This window comes from Mesoplodon mirus (genome assembly GCF_964341445.2).
Source record: "Mesoplodon mirus genome assembly, chromosome: X".
NCBI classification, from domain to species: Eukaryota; Metazoa; Chordata; class Mammalia; order Artiodactyla; family Ziphiidae; genus Mesoplodon; species Mesoplodon mirus.
The window spans coordinates 146,708,691-146,721,815 of NC_138981.1; positions in this window are offsets into that span (position 1 = coordinate 146,708,691).

The window sequence follows — 13,125 nt, forward strand, 5'->3', positions numbered from 1 at the left end:
GCTTTCCGACTTACCTCATGTTCTGTGATTATCTATAGGCTCAACTATGGTGCCTGAAAGAGCAGTGTTTCATTGTTTTCCATGGCTAATATTCCATTGTGTACATGGACCACTTCTTCTTTTTCAACTGATATGGTGATGGACATTTTGGTTGCTTCCGTGTCTTGGCTATTGTGAAAATTCCTGCAGTGCAGCTGTTGAAGCCTGTGCCTTCTCGACTCTGGACTTGTCAGGTGAGAGTCTCAGCGGTGGGCCTGCTGAACGGAATGGTGGCTCAATTTTTACTTTTAAACGCAGCTCCTTTCTATTCTTATTATTGGCTGTCACCACTTTACATCTCACCAGCAGCTAGAGGGTACACAGTTCTCTAAAACGCCTTCAGCATTTAATGTTTGTAGACTTGCAGCTGATGGTAGTTGACATGTGTGAGTTGGAATCATTTTGGAGGTTAGATTTGCATGAGTCTAATAATTACTGATGTTGAGCTTTTATCCATTTTCCTCTTTTTTGAAAATGAGTGAGTAAAACTTACCCCTCCATCCAATCTCCTTGAAAAATTTAACACTTTTGAATTTTTTTGGCCATTCCCTACCTCCGCACAATTTTTTAGGACAGGTGTCCTTTACAGCCCTGAATCCTTGTGAATGTTAAGTGACCATTAGCTGTGGGTTCAAAGCCGCTCTTGTGGGAAACGGCCACAAGGCGGCAGCATTTCTACATTTCCAACTCTGGGATTTTGGGCCACAGAGCTTTCGTGGCAATCGTGGTAGTAAGCTGCGAATTAGAGTGCAATGTGCCAGTGCAAACCCCCAAGAGCTTATATCTCCTAAATTGTTGTTTTCTTTTTAAATTTAATTATCAGAGGAAATTTGATCAAAATGTAGATTCTCCTAGGTGTACAGTTTCTGGTTCATCCTATCAATGTATCTGTCTATATTCCTCTTTGGATCCATTCCTGTGTATGTTATTATAGAGTGTTGAGTAGACCTCTCTTTGTATTCCTTAGGTATTTTGTGATTATATATTTCCTATGTATTAGTATATGTCTGTTAACCCCCATATCCTAATTCATACATTCCTTACACCTTTCCATTTGGTTAAACATAATTTGGTTTTCTGAATCTATGCGTGTCCTTCTCTTGGAAATTATTTCATGGGTATCAATTCTTAGGTAACACCTATAAGTGATGTCATAGGATGTCTGTCTTACGGTTTCTTTCTTACTTCCAGTGTGGTGATTATCGCTAGGTCCTTCTATGGTGGTGCCAACGGCACTGTTCCATGCTTTTTCATGGCTAAGATTCCATTGTGTACATGGACGACTTCTTCTTGGTGCATTTTTCTGTTGATGCACATTTTGGTTTCTTCCAGGTTTGGCTATGGTACACCTTGCTGCAGTGCAGGATTGCCAGCCTGTGTGTTTTTGATTCTGGTCTACTCAGGTGATAGGCCCATGAGTGGGCCTACCAGATCACATGGTAGCTCCATTTTTACCCTTAAACGCACCTCCATTCTGTTCTCACGACTGGCTCTTACCAGGTTGCAACCCACCAGCAGCTAAAGGGTACGCAGTTCTCTAAAACCCCTTCAGCATTTATTTTTTGTAGACTTTTTTTGCTGATGATCATTCTGACGGCTGTCAGGTGAACGTTTGTGTACACTGGATTTGCATGGCTTTATTGATTCCTGATGTTCAGCCTTTTTCCATTCCCGTTGTTTTAAGAAAAAAGAAAGAGTGGGAGGGAGACGCAAAAGGGAGGGGATATGGAAACATGTATATGTATAACTGATTAAATTTGTTATAAAGCAAAAAATTAAAAAAAATAAAAATAAAAAATAAAAAAATAAAAAAAAATAAAAAAAATGAAATAAGAGAGAAGGTCCTTCAGGGAGATAAAAAAAATTGCCTTAGCTATTCATGTATTTTGACTTACATGAACTTTGGATTCAGATTATCAAATTTGCTGAAGAATTCATTTTGTAATTTTATTGGAACTTATTAAATATGTAGCTTAACGTAAGGAGATATTTTTATTAAAATGTGCCCTTTCTTCCTTGAAAATAATCTTTATTTATTCAGATTTTCTTATTATGCCCTTCACAAAATTTCAGAATTTCTCTATAAAAATCTAACATTGAAAAAATTAATTTCTTGACATGTTATAATATTTGTGGGCTTCCCTGGTGGCGCCGTGGTTGAGAGTCCGCCTGCTGATGCAGGGGACGCGGGTTCATGCCCCGGTCCAGGAAGATCCCACATGCCGTGGAGCGTCTGGGCCCATGAGCCATGGCCACTGTGCCTGCGCATCAGGAGCCTGTGCTCCGCGGAGGGAGAGGCCACAACAGTGAGAGGCCCGTGTACCGCAAAAAAAAAAAAGTATTTATTATATTTGCTGCTCTTGAGAATGACTTGGTATAAAAAAAATTGGTAAAAGAAATACTTTTGAGTTGTTATGCTGACTTTTTATCTTACCGGAAATTTCTGCTGAATTATCTTATTCATAGTTTTTCCATTCCTTGCCTTGATTTTGATAAGATTATCATATCATTTGCAAATAATGACAAACTTTCTCTTCCTTTCAGAAGTGGGCAATGTGGTTAACATTTTAAATTTCCAAACCACAACAGATTGACTGATGTGCAGTCTATCTGACACATTCTCTAATTCTTACACTGCTTATTCTTTTCTTATTCTATTGACTAGGACTTATAGAACAATGTGCAATAGTTGTGGTCTCCAAACTTTAACTTTAAAGTTTTATCATTAAATATATTTGCTAAAGGATCTTTAAAAAATCTTCTCTCGTTAGGTTAAGGAATTTCCTTATTTTACTAATTTACTAAGCAGTTTTTTTTCATAGATGCCTTTTCTATAGCCATTGAAATCACCATTAAAACATGTATTAATGTGATAACATTAACAGTACCTAGATTTTTTTGCTACTCATCATGACTTTATTTCTGGAATATGTACTACTTTATCATTATTAACAAATTTTGCGTTCAATTTACTTATAATTTATTTAGAAAGTTGGGATCTATTTTATGTGTGTGTATATGTATGTATGTAATTAAAAGTGGTACCTAACTCTGTTCATTTAAACACTTCCATTTAATTTTACCACTTTTGTTTATTAAGTACCTGAGAAGTAAACTATCATTTCTTCATGGGGAACCTCTCTGAACTCCAGCCTAAATTAGAGCCCTTTGTTAGCCCTCTCACTGTACCCTGTATTATAACTACGTAGTTATCTATGAAGTGGATTATTGACCGAGTCACCCACTAGGCTTTAAGTTCCATAAGGTCCGGGGATTTTATCTGTTTAACTCACTGCTGTAATCCTGGGACCTAACTTGCAATTAGTACATAGTAGACACTTTAAAAATTATCTGTAGAATGAACACATGATTAAATAAATAGTAGTTTGAAAGCTGAAAAAAAAGAAAAAAGAAAGAAAGAAAAAGAAACAGAAGACAAATGTGCATAAATTATGCCTCTTGAAACTGTCGGTTTGAAATATGGATGCCTTTGAATTTTTTTGGTCGATATACGACCCCAGGATTTGTTTTCAGTGCAGGTGTGATTTACAGGCCTGCAATTATTTTGAATATCAACTGACCATTAACGCTGGGATTAAAGCTGCTGTCGTGTGAAACGCCCACAAGGTGGCAGCTGTTCTACTTTACCAAATCTGGTTACTAGGGCAACAGAGCCTCAATGGAAGTTGTGTTCTAGGTTGTAATTTAGAATGGCGTGTGCCAGGGAAAAGCCCCTTAAGTATATGTCTCACTACTTCTTGTTCGTTTATTTAATTTAATTTTTATTTTTATCACAGCAAGTTTGATTACAAAGTTTGGCTTGTTCTAGGTGTGCAAGATGTGGTTCTTTTACACATAAACATATGTCTATTCTTCCTGGAATCCTTTTCCCATGTACGTTATGACAGGATGTTGAGTAGTCTTCTCTTGGTATTCCGTAGGTCTTTGGTGATGATATATTTCACCTGTGTTTGTATATGTCTGTTAACCCCAATATCCTAATGTATCCAATCCTCACAAATTTCCATTGGTGAACCATAAGTTTGTTGAATGAATCAGTGGTTGCCCTTCTCTGTGGAAATATCTTCACTGGTATCCATTTATAGGTAATACCTAAAAGTGATATCATACGATATGTGTCTTTCTCTTTCTGACATACTACACGTTGTGTGATTGCCTCTAGACTCATCTACAGTGCTGCAAATGACATCGTGTCCTTTTTTTCCTTGTCCAATACTCCGTCTGTACATGTACCAGTTTTCTTTGTCCACTCATATGTTGATGGACTTTTTGGTTGCTTCCATGACTTGGCAATTGTAATGCTGCGGCAATGCACATTCGCCTCCCTGTGTCTTTCCAATTCTGTCTTCTTAGGTTATAGGCCCAGGAGTGGGCCTGCTGGATCATATGGTAGAAAAATATTTACGTAGTAAAAGCACCTCCATTCTGTTCTCGTTAGTGGCTCTTACCAGGTCACATCCCACTTAAAGTTGAGGGTATGCACTTCTGCACAACACCTTCAGCATTTATTGTTTGTAGTTTTTTTTTTGCTGAAGTTTATTCTGACAAGTGTGAGCTGCTATATGTTTGTGGTTGGATTTGCATTCGTCTCATAATCCATTGAAATTGAGCTTTCTGGCATGTCCTTTTATTATTCAAACTGTGAGTAGATCTTACCTCTTCCAATTGTTTTCGTGAAGTATGTGTGACATTTAGAAATATTTTGGCCATTACCTCCCTAATGACATTCTGAGGGCAGGTTTCATTTACAGCCCTCCAGTACTGGTGCATATGAAGTGACCCTTAGCACAGTTTTTAAAGCTGCTGTTGCAGGTCACTGCCAGAGGGTGGCAGCATTTCTGCTTTTCACAAGCTTTTAACTAGGGAAACAGACTACCTTGCAGTGGTATTTCTCGGTTATAAATTAGGGTGGAATGTGCCTGGATAAACCCCCAAAAGCTGATGTGTTTTTTTTTTTTACTTTTGTTTGTTTTCTAGATTGAGTTTATATTTTTTTATTGGAGTCATATTCCATTGTGTACATGGACCACTTCTTCTTTGTGCATTCCTCTGTTGATGGACATTTTCATAGCTTCCAAGTTTTGGCTATGATAAATATTGCTGGAGGGCAGGATTGCCAGGCTGTTTTTTTCTTGTTTTGCAGTACGTCGGCCACTCACTGCCATGGCCACTCCGATTGCAGAGCACAGGCTCTGGACGCACAGGCCCAGCAGCCATAGCTCACGGGACCAGCCGCTCCACGGCATGTGTGATTTTCCCGAACCGGGGCATAAACCCGTGTCCCCTGCTTCGGCGGCGGACTCTCAACCACTGCGCCACCAGTGAAGTCCAGCCTGTGTCTTTTTGATTCTCATCCTCTCAGGCGATAGGGCCAGCAGTGGGCATGCTTGATTGAATGGTAGCTCAGTACTAACCTTTTCAATGCACCTCCTTTGTGTTTTCCTTACTGGCTCTTAGCATGTCCCACGTTGAACCAAGCCTAGGCATTTTTCCACAACCCCTTCAGCATTTATTGTTTGCAGAATTTTTGCTGATGGTCATTCTGACTGTTGTGAGCTGATAGGATTTTTGTAATTTGGATTTGCATGTCCTTAATTCTTTCTAAGGTTCATTTTTCCACACCTTTTAAAATTTCTGTTAATGAACAAATGAAAAAAACGTAGAATACAATTAACCTCTTGAAATTGTCTTCTTGAAAGGTTGCCCTCAAAATTGAATTTTTTGGTCAATATTCGCTCCCAGGATTGTTTTTGAGGGCAGGTGTCATTCACAGGCCTGTAATGAGTGTGAATATTTAGTGACCATTAGCACTGGGTTTAAAGCTGCTGTTGTGGTAAGCAGCCACTAGGCGGCAGCATTTCTCCATTCACAAATCTCGTTACTAGGGCAGCAGAGCCGTTCTGGAATCCCTGTTCCTAGGTTGTAAATTAAAATGGAATGTGCCAGGAGAAAACCCCATAAGTTTATGTTACATTATTTCTTGTTTGTTGTTTTAGTTTTTTTAATAGGGGCAATGATTAGAATATTGTTTGTCCTAGGTGTACACAATCTGGTTCATTTGTGCCTAACATATATATATATATATATATATATATATATATATATATATATATATATATATATATATATATATATATATATATATATATATATTCATGCACAGATCCCCTTCCCATGTCAATTATTGCAGAGTGTTCCATAGACCTCCCTTGCTATATGGTCGGTCTTTTTGTTATGTGTATTTAATAGGTATTTGTACACGTATGGTAACCCTAATCTTAATTTTTCCATTCCCCCCACCTTTCCTTTTAGATAAGCCTAGTTTGTTTTCTAAGTGTGTGAGTGTCTTTCTCTGTGCAAATATGTTCATTTGTGTCAGTTGTTAGATAATGCCTGTAAGTGATATCATAGGATATGTCTTTTGCTTTCCGACTTACCTCATGTTCTGTGATTATCTCTAGGCTCAACTATGGTGCCTGAAAGAGCAGTGTTTCATTGTTTTCCATGGCTAATATTCCATTGTGTACATGGACCACTTCTTCTTTTTCAACTGATATGGTGATGGACATTTTGGTTGCTTCCGTGTCTTGGCTATTGTGAAAATTCCTGCAGTGCAGCTGTTGAAGCCTGTGCCTTCTCGACTCTGGACTTGTCAGGTGAGAGTCTCAGCGGTGGGCCTGCTGAAAGGAATGGTGGCTCAATTTTTACTTTTAAACACAGCTCCTTTCTATTCTCATTATTGGCTGTCACCACTTTACATCTCACCAGCAGCTAGAGGGTACACAGTTCTCTAAAACACCTTCAGCATTTAATGTTTGTAGACTTGCAGCTGATGGTAGTTGACATGTGTGAGTTGGAATCATTTTGGAGGTTAGATTTGCATGAGTCTAATAATTACTGATGTTGAGCTTTTATCCATTTTCCTCTTTTTTGAAAATGAGTGAGTAAAACTTACCCCTCCATCCAATCTCCTTGAAAAATTTAACACTTTTGAATTTTTTTGGCCATTCCCTACCTCCGCACAATTTTTTAGGGCAGGTGTCCTTTACAGCCCTGAATCCTTGTGAATGTTAAGTGACCATTAGCTGTGGGTTCAAAGCCGCTCTTGTGGGAAACGGCCACAAGGCGGCAGCATTTCTACATTTCCAACTCTGGGATTTTGGGCCACAGAGCTTTCGTGGCAATCGTGGTAGTAAGCTGCGAATTAGAGTGCAATGTGCCAGTGCAAACCCCCAAGAGCTTATATCTCCTAAATTGTTGTTTGCTTTTTAAATTTAATTATCAGAGGAAATTTGATCAAAATGTAGATTCTCCTAGGTGTACAGTTTCTGGTTCATCCTATCAATGTATCTGTCTATATTCCTCTTTGGATCCATTCCCGTGTATGTTATTATAGAGTGTTGAGTAGACCTCTCTTTGTATTCCTTAGGTATTTTGTGATTATATATTTCCTATGTATTAGTATATGTCTGTTAACCCCCATATCCTAATTCATACATTCCTTACACCTTTCCATTTGGTTAAACATAATTTGGTTTTCTGAATCTATGCGTGTCCTTCTCTTGGAAATTATTTCATGGGTATCAATTCTTAGGTAACACCTATAAGTGATGTCATAGGATGTCTGTCTTACGGTTTCTTTCTTACTTCCAGTGTGGTGATTATCGCTAGGTCCTTCTATGGTGGTGCCAACGGCACTGTTCCATGCTTTTTCATGGCTAAGATTCCATTGTGTACATGGACGACTTCTTCTTGGTGCATTTTTCTGTTGATGCACATTTTGGTTTCTTCCAGGTTTGGCTATGGTACACCTTGCTGCAGTGCAGGATTGCCAGCCTGTGTGTTTTTGATTCTGGTCTACTCAGGTGATAGGCCCATGAGTGGGCCTACCAGATCACATGGTAGCTCCATTTTTACCCTTAAACGCACCTCCATTCTGTTCTCACGACTGGCTCTTACCAGGTTGCAACCCACCAGCAGCTAAAGGGTACGCAGTTCTCTAAAACCCCTTCAGCATTTATTTTTTGTAGACTTTTTTTGCTGATGATCATTCTGACGGCTGTCAGGTGAACGTTTGTGTACACTGGATTTGCATGGCTTTATTGATTCCTGATGTTCAGCCTTTTTCCATTCCCGTTGTTTTAAGAAAAAAGAAAGAGTGGGAGGGAGACGCAAAAGGGAGGGGATATGGAAACATGAATATGTATAACTGATTAAATTTGTTATAAAGCAAAAAATTAAAAAAAATAAAAATAAAATATAAAAAAAAAATTAAAAAAATAAAAAAAAAAGAAATAAGAGAGAAGGTCCTTCAGGGAGGTAAAAAAAAAATTGCCTTTGCTATTCATGTATTTTGACTTACATGAACTTTGGATTCAGGTTATCAAATTTGCTGAAGAAATCATTTTGTAATTTTATTGGGACTTATTAAATATGTAGCTTAACGTAAGGAGATATTTTTATTAAAATGTGCACGTTCTTCCTTGAAAATAATCTTTATTTATTCAGATTTTCTTATTATGCCCTTCACAAAGTTTCAGAATTTCTCTATAAAAATCTAATATTGAAAAAATTAATTTCTTGACATTTTATAATATTTGCGGGCTTCCCTGGTGGCGCAGCAGTTGAGAGTCCGCCTGTTGATGCAGGGGACGCGGGTTCATGCCCCGGTCCAGGAAGATCCCACATGCCGTGGAGCGTCTGGGCCCATGAGCCATGGCCACTGAGCCTGCGCATCAGGAGCCTGTGCTCCGCAGCGGGAGAGGACACAACAGTGAGAGGCCCGTGTACCGCAAAAAAAAAAAAAAAGTATTTATAATATTTGCTGCTCTTGAGAATGACTTGGTATAAAAAAATTGGTAAAAGAAATACTTTTGAGTTGTTATGCTGACTTTTTATCTTACTGGAAATTTCTGCTGAATTATCTTATTCATAGTTTTTCCATTCCTTGCCTTGATTTTGATAAGATTATCATATCATTTGCAAATAATGACAAACTTTCTCTTCCTTTCAGAAGTGGACAATGTGGTTAACTTTTTAAATTTCCAAACCACAACAGATTGACTGATGTGCAGTCTATCTGACACATTCTCTAATTCTTACACTGCTTATTCTTTTCTTATTCTATTGACTAGGACTTATAGAACAATGTGCAATAGTTGTGGTCTCCAAACTTTAACTTTAAAGTTTTATCATTAAATATATTTGCTAAAGGATCTTTAAAAAATCCTTCTCTCGTTAGGTTAAGGAATTTCCTTATTTTACTAATTTACTAAGCAGTTTTTTTTCATAGATGCCTTTTCTATAGCCATTGAAATCACCATTAAAACATGTATTAATGTGATAACATTAACAGTACCTAGATTTTTTTGCTACTCATCGTGACTTTATTTCTGGAATATGTACTACTTTATCATTATTAACAAATTTTGCGTTCAGTTTACTAATAATTTATTTAGAAAGTTGGGATCTATTTTATGTGTGTGTATATGTATGTATGTAATTAAAAGTGGTGCCTAACTCTGTTCATTTAAACACTTCCATTTAATTTTACCACTTTTGTTTATTAAGTACCTGAGAAGTAAACTATCATTTCTTCATGGGGAACCTCTCTGAACTCCAGCCTAAATTAGAGCCCTTTGTTAGCCCTCTCACTGTACCCTGTATTATAACTACGTAGTTATCTATGAAGTGGATTATTGACCGAGTCACCCACTAGGCTTTAAGTTCCATAAGGTCCGGGGATTTTATCTGTTTAACTCACTGCTGTAATCCTGGGACCTAACTTGCAATTAGTACATAGTAGACACTTTAAAAATTATCTGTGGAATGAACACATGATTAAATAAATAGTAGTTTGCAAGCTGAAAAAAAAAGAAAAAAGAAAGAAAGAAAAAGAAACAGAAGACAAATGTGCATAAATTATGCCTCTTGAAACTGTCGGTTTGAAATATGGATGCCTTTGAATTTTTTTGGTCGATATACGACCCCAGGATTTGTTTTCAGTGCAGGTGTGATTTACAGGCCTGCAATTATTTTGAATATCAACTGACCATTAACGCTGGGATTAAAGCTGCTGTCGTGTGAAACGCCCACAAGGTGGCAGCTGTTCTAGTTTACCAAATCTGGTTACTAGGGCAACAGAGCCTCAATGGAAGTTGTGTTCTAGGTTGTAATTTAGAATGGCGTGTGCCAGGGAAAAGCCCCTTAAGTATATGTCTCACTACTTCTTGTTCGTTTATTTAATTTAATTTTTATTTTTATCACAGCAAGTTTGATTACAAAGTTTGGCTTGTTCTAGGTGTGCAAGATGTGGTTCTTTGACACATAAACATATGTCTATTCTTCCTGGAATCCTTTTCCCATGTACGTTATGACAGGATGTTGAGTAGTCTTCTCTTGGTATTCCGTAGGTCTTTGGTGATGATATATTTCACCTGTGTTTGTATATGTCTGTTAACCCCAATATCCTAATGTATCCAATCCTCACAAATTTCCATTGGTGAACCATAAGTTTGTTGAATGAATCAGTGGTTGCCCTTCTCTGTGGAAATATCTTCACTGGTATCCATTTATAGGTAATACCTAAAAGTGATATCATACGATATGTGTCTTTCTCTTTCTGACATACTACACGTTGTGTGATTGCCTCTAGACTCATCTACAGTGCTGCAAATGACATCGTGTCCCTTTTTTCCTTGTCCAATACTCCGTCTGTACATGTACCAGTTTTCTTTGTCCACTCATATGTTGATGGACTTTTTGGTTGCTTCCATGACTTGGCAATTGTAATGCTGCGGCAATGCACATTCGCCTCCCTGTGTCTTTCCAATTCTGTCTTCTTAGGTTATAGGCCCAGGAGTGGGCCTGCTGGATCATATGGTAGAAAAATATTTACGTAGTAAAAGCACCTCCATTCTGTTCTCGTTAGTGGCTCTTACCAGGTCACATCCCACTTAAAGTTGAGGGTATGCACTTCTGCACAACACCTTCAGCATTTATTGTTTGTAGTTTTTCTTTTGCTGAAGTTTATTCTGACAAGTGTGAGCTGCTATATGTTTGTGGTTGGATTTGCATGCGTCTCATAATCCATTGAAATTGAGCTTTCTGGCATGTCCTTTTTTTCTTCAAACTGTGAGTAGAGCTTACCTCTTCCAATTGTTTTCGTGAAGTATGTGTGACGTTTAGAAATATTTTGGCCATTACCTCCCTAATGACATTCTGAGGGCAGGTTTCATTTACAGCCCTCCAGTACTGGTGCATATGAAGTGACCCTTAGCACAGTTTTTAAAGCTGCTGTTGCAGGTCACGGCCAGAGGGTGGCAGCATTTCTGCTTTTCACAAGCTTTTAACTAGGGAAACAGACTACCTGGCAGTGGTATTTCTCGGTTATAAATTAGAGTGGAATGTGCCTGGATAAACCCCCAAAAGCTGATGTGTTTTTTTTTTTACTTTTGTTTGTTTTCTAGATTGAGTTTATATTTTTTTATTGGAGTCATATTCCATTGTGTACATGGACCACTTCTTCTTTGTGCATTCCTCTGTTGATGGACATTTTCGTAGCTTCCAAGTTTTGGCTGTGATAAATATTGCTGGAGGGCAGGATTGCCAGGCTGTTTTTTTCTTGTTTTGCAGTACGTAGGCCACTCACTGCCATGGCCACTCCGATTGCAGAGCACAGGCTCTGGACGCACAGGCCCAGCAGCCATAGCTCACGGGACCAGCCGCTCCACGGCATGTGTGATTTTCCCGAACCGGGGCATAAACCCGTGTCCACTGCTTCGGCGGCGGACTCTGAACCACTGCGCCACCAGTGAAGTCCAGCCTGTGTCTTTTTGATTCTCATCCTCTCAGGCGATAGGCCCAGCATTGGGTATGCTTGATTGAATGGTAGCTCAGTACTTACCTTTTCAATGCACCTCCTTTGTGTTTTCCTTACTGGCTCTTAGCATGTCCCACGTTGAACCAAGCCTAGGCATTTTTCCACAACCCCTTCAGCATTTATTGTTTGCAGAATTTTTGCTGATGATCATTCTGACTGTTGTGAGCTGATAGGATTTTTGTAATTTGGACTTGCATGTCCTTAATTCTTTCTAAGATTCATTTTTCCACACCTTTTAAAATTTCTGTTAACGAACAAATGAAAAAAACGTAGAATACAATTAACCTCTTGAAATTGTCTTTTTGAAAGGTTGCCCTCAAAATTGAATTTTTTGGTCAATATTCGCTCCCAGGATTGTTTTTGAGGGCAGGTGTCATTCACAGGCCTGTAATGAGTGTGAATATTTAGTGACCATTAGCACTGGGTTTAAAGCTGCTGTTGTGGTAAGCAGCCACTAGGCGGCAGCATTTCTCCATTCACAAATCTCGTTACTAGAGCAGCAGACCCGTTCTGGAATCCCTGTGCCTAGGTTGTAAATTAAAATGGAATGTGCCAGGAGAAAACCCCATAAGTTTATGTTACATTATTTCTTGTTTGTTGTTTTAGTTTTTTTAATAGGGGCAATGATTAGAATATTGTTTGTCCTAGGTGTACACAATCTGGTTCATTTGTGCCTAACACATATATATATATATATATATATATATATATATATATATATATATATATATATATATATATATATATATTCATGCACAGATCCCCTTCCCATGTCAATTATTGCAGAGTGTTCCATAGACCTCCCTTGCTATATGGTCGGTCTTTTTGTTATGTGTATTTAATAGGTATTTGTACACGTATGGTAACCCTAATCTTAATTTTTCCATTCCCCCCACCTTTCCTTTTAGATAAGCCTAGTTTGTTTTCTAAGTGTGTGAGTGTCTTTCTCTGTGCAAATATGTTCATTTGTGTCAGTTGTTAGATAATGCCTGTAAGTGATATCATAGGATATGTCTTTTGCTTTCCGACTTACCTCATGTTCTGTGATTATCTCTAGGCTCAACTATGGTGCCTGAAAGAGCAGTGTTTCATTGTTTTCCATGGCTAATATTCCATTGTGTACATGGACCACTTCTTCTTTTTCAACTGATATGGTGATGGACATTTTGGTTGCTTCCGTGTCT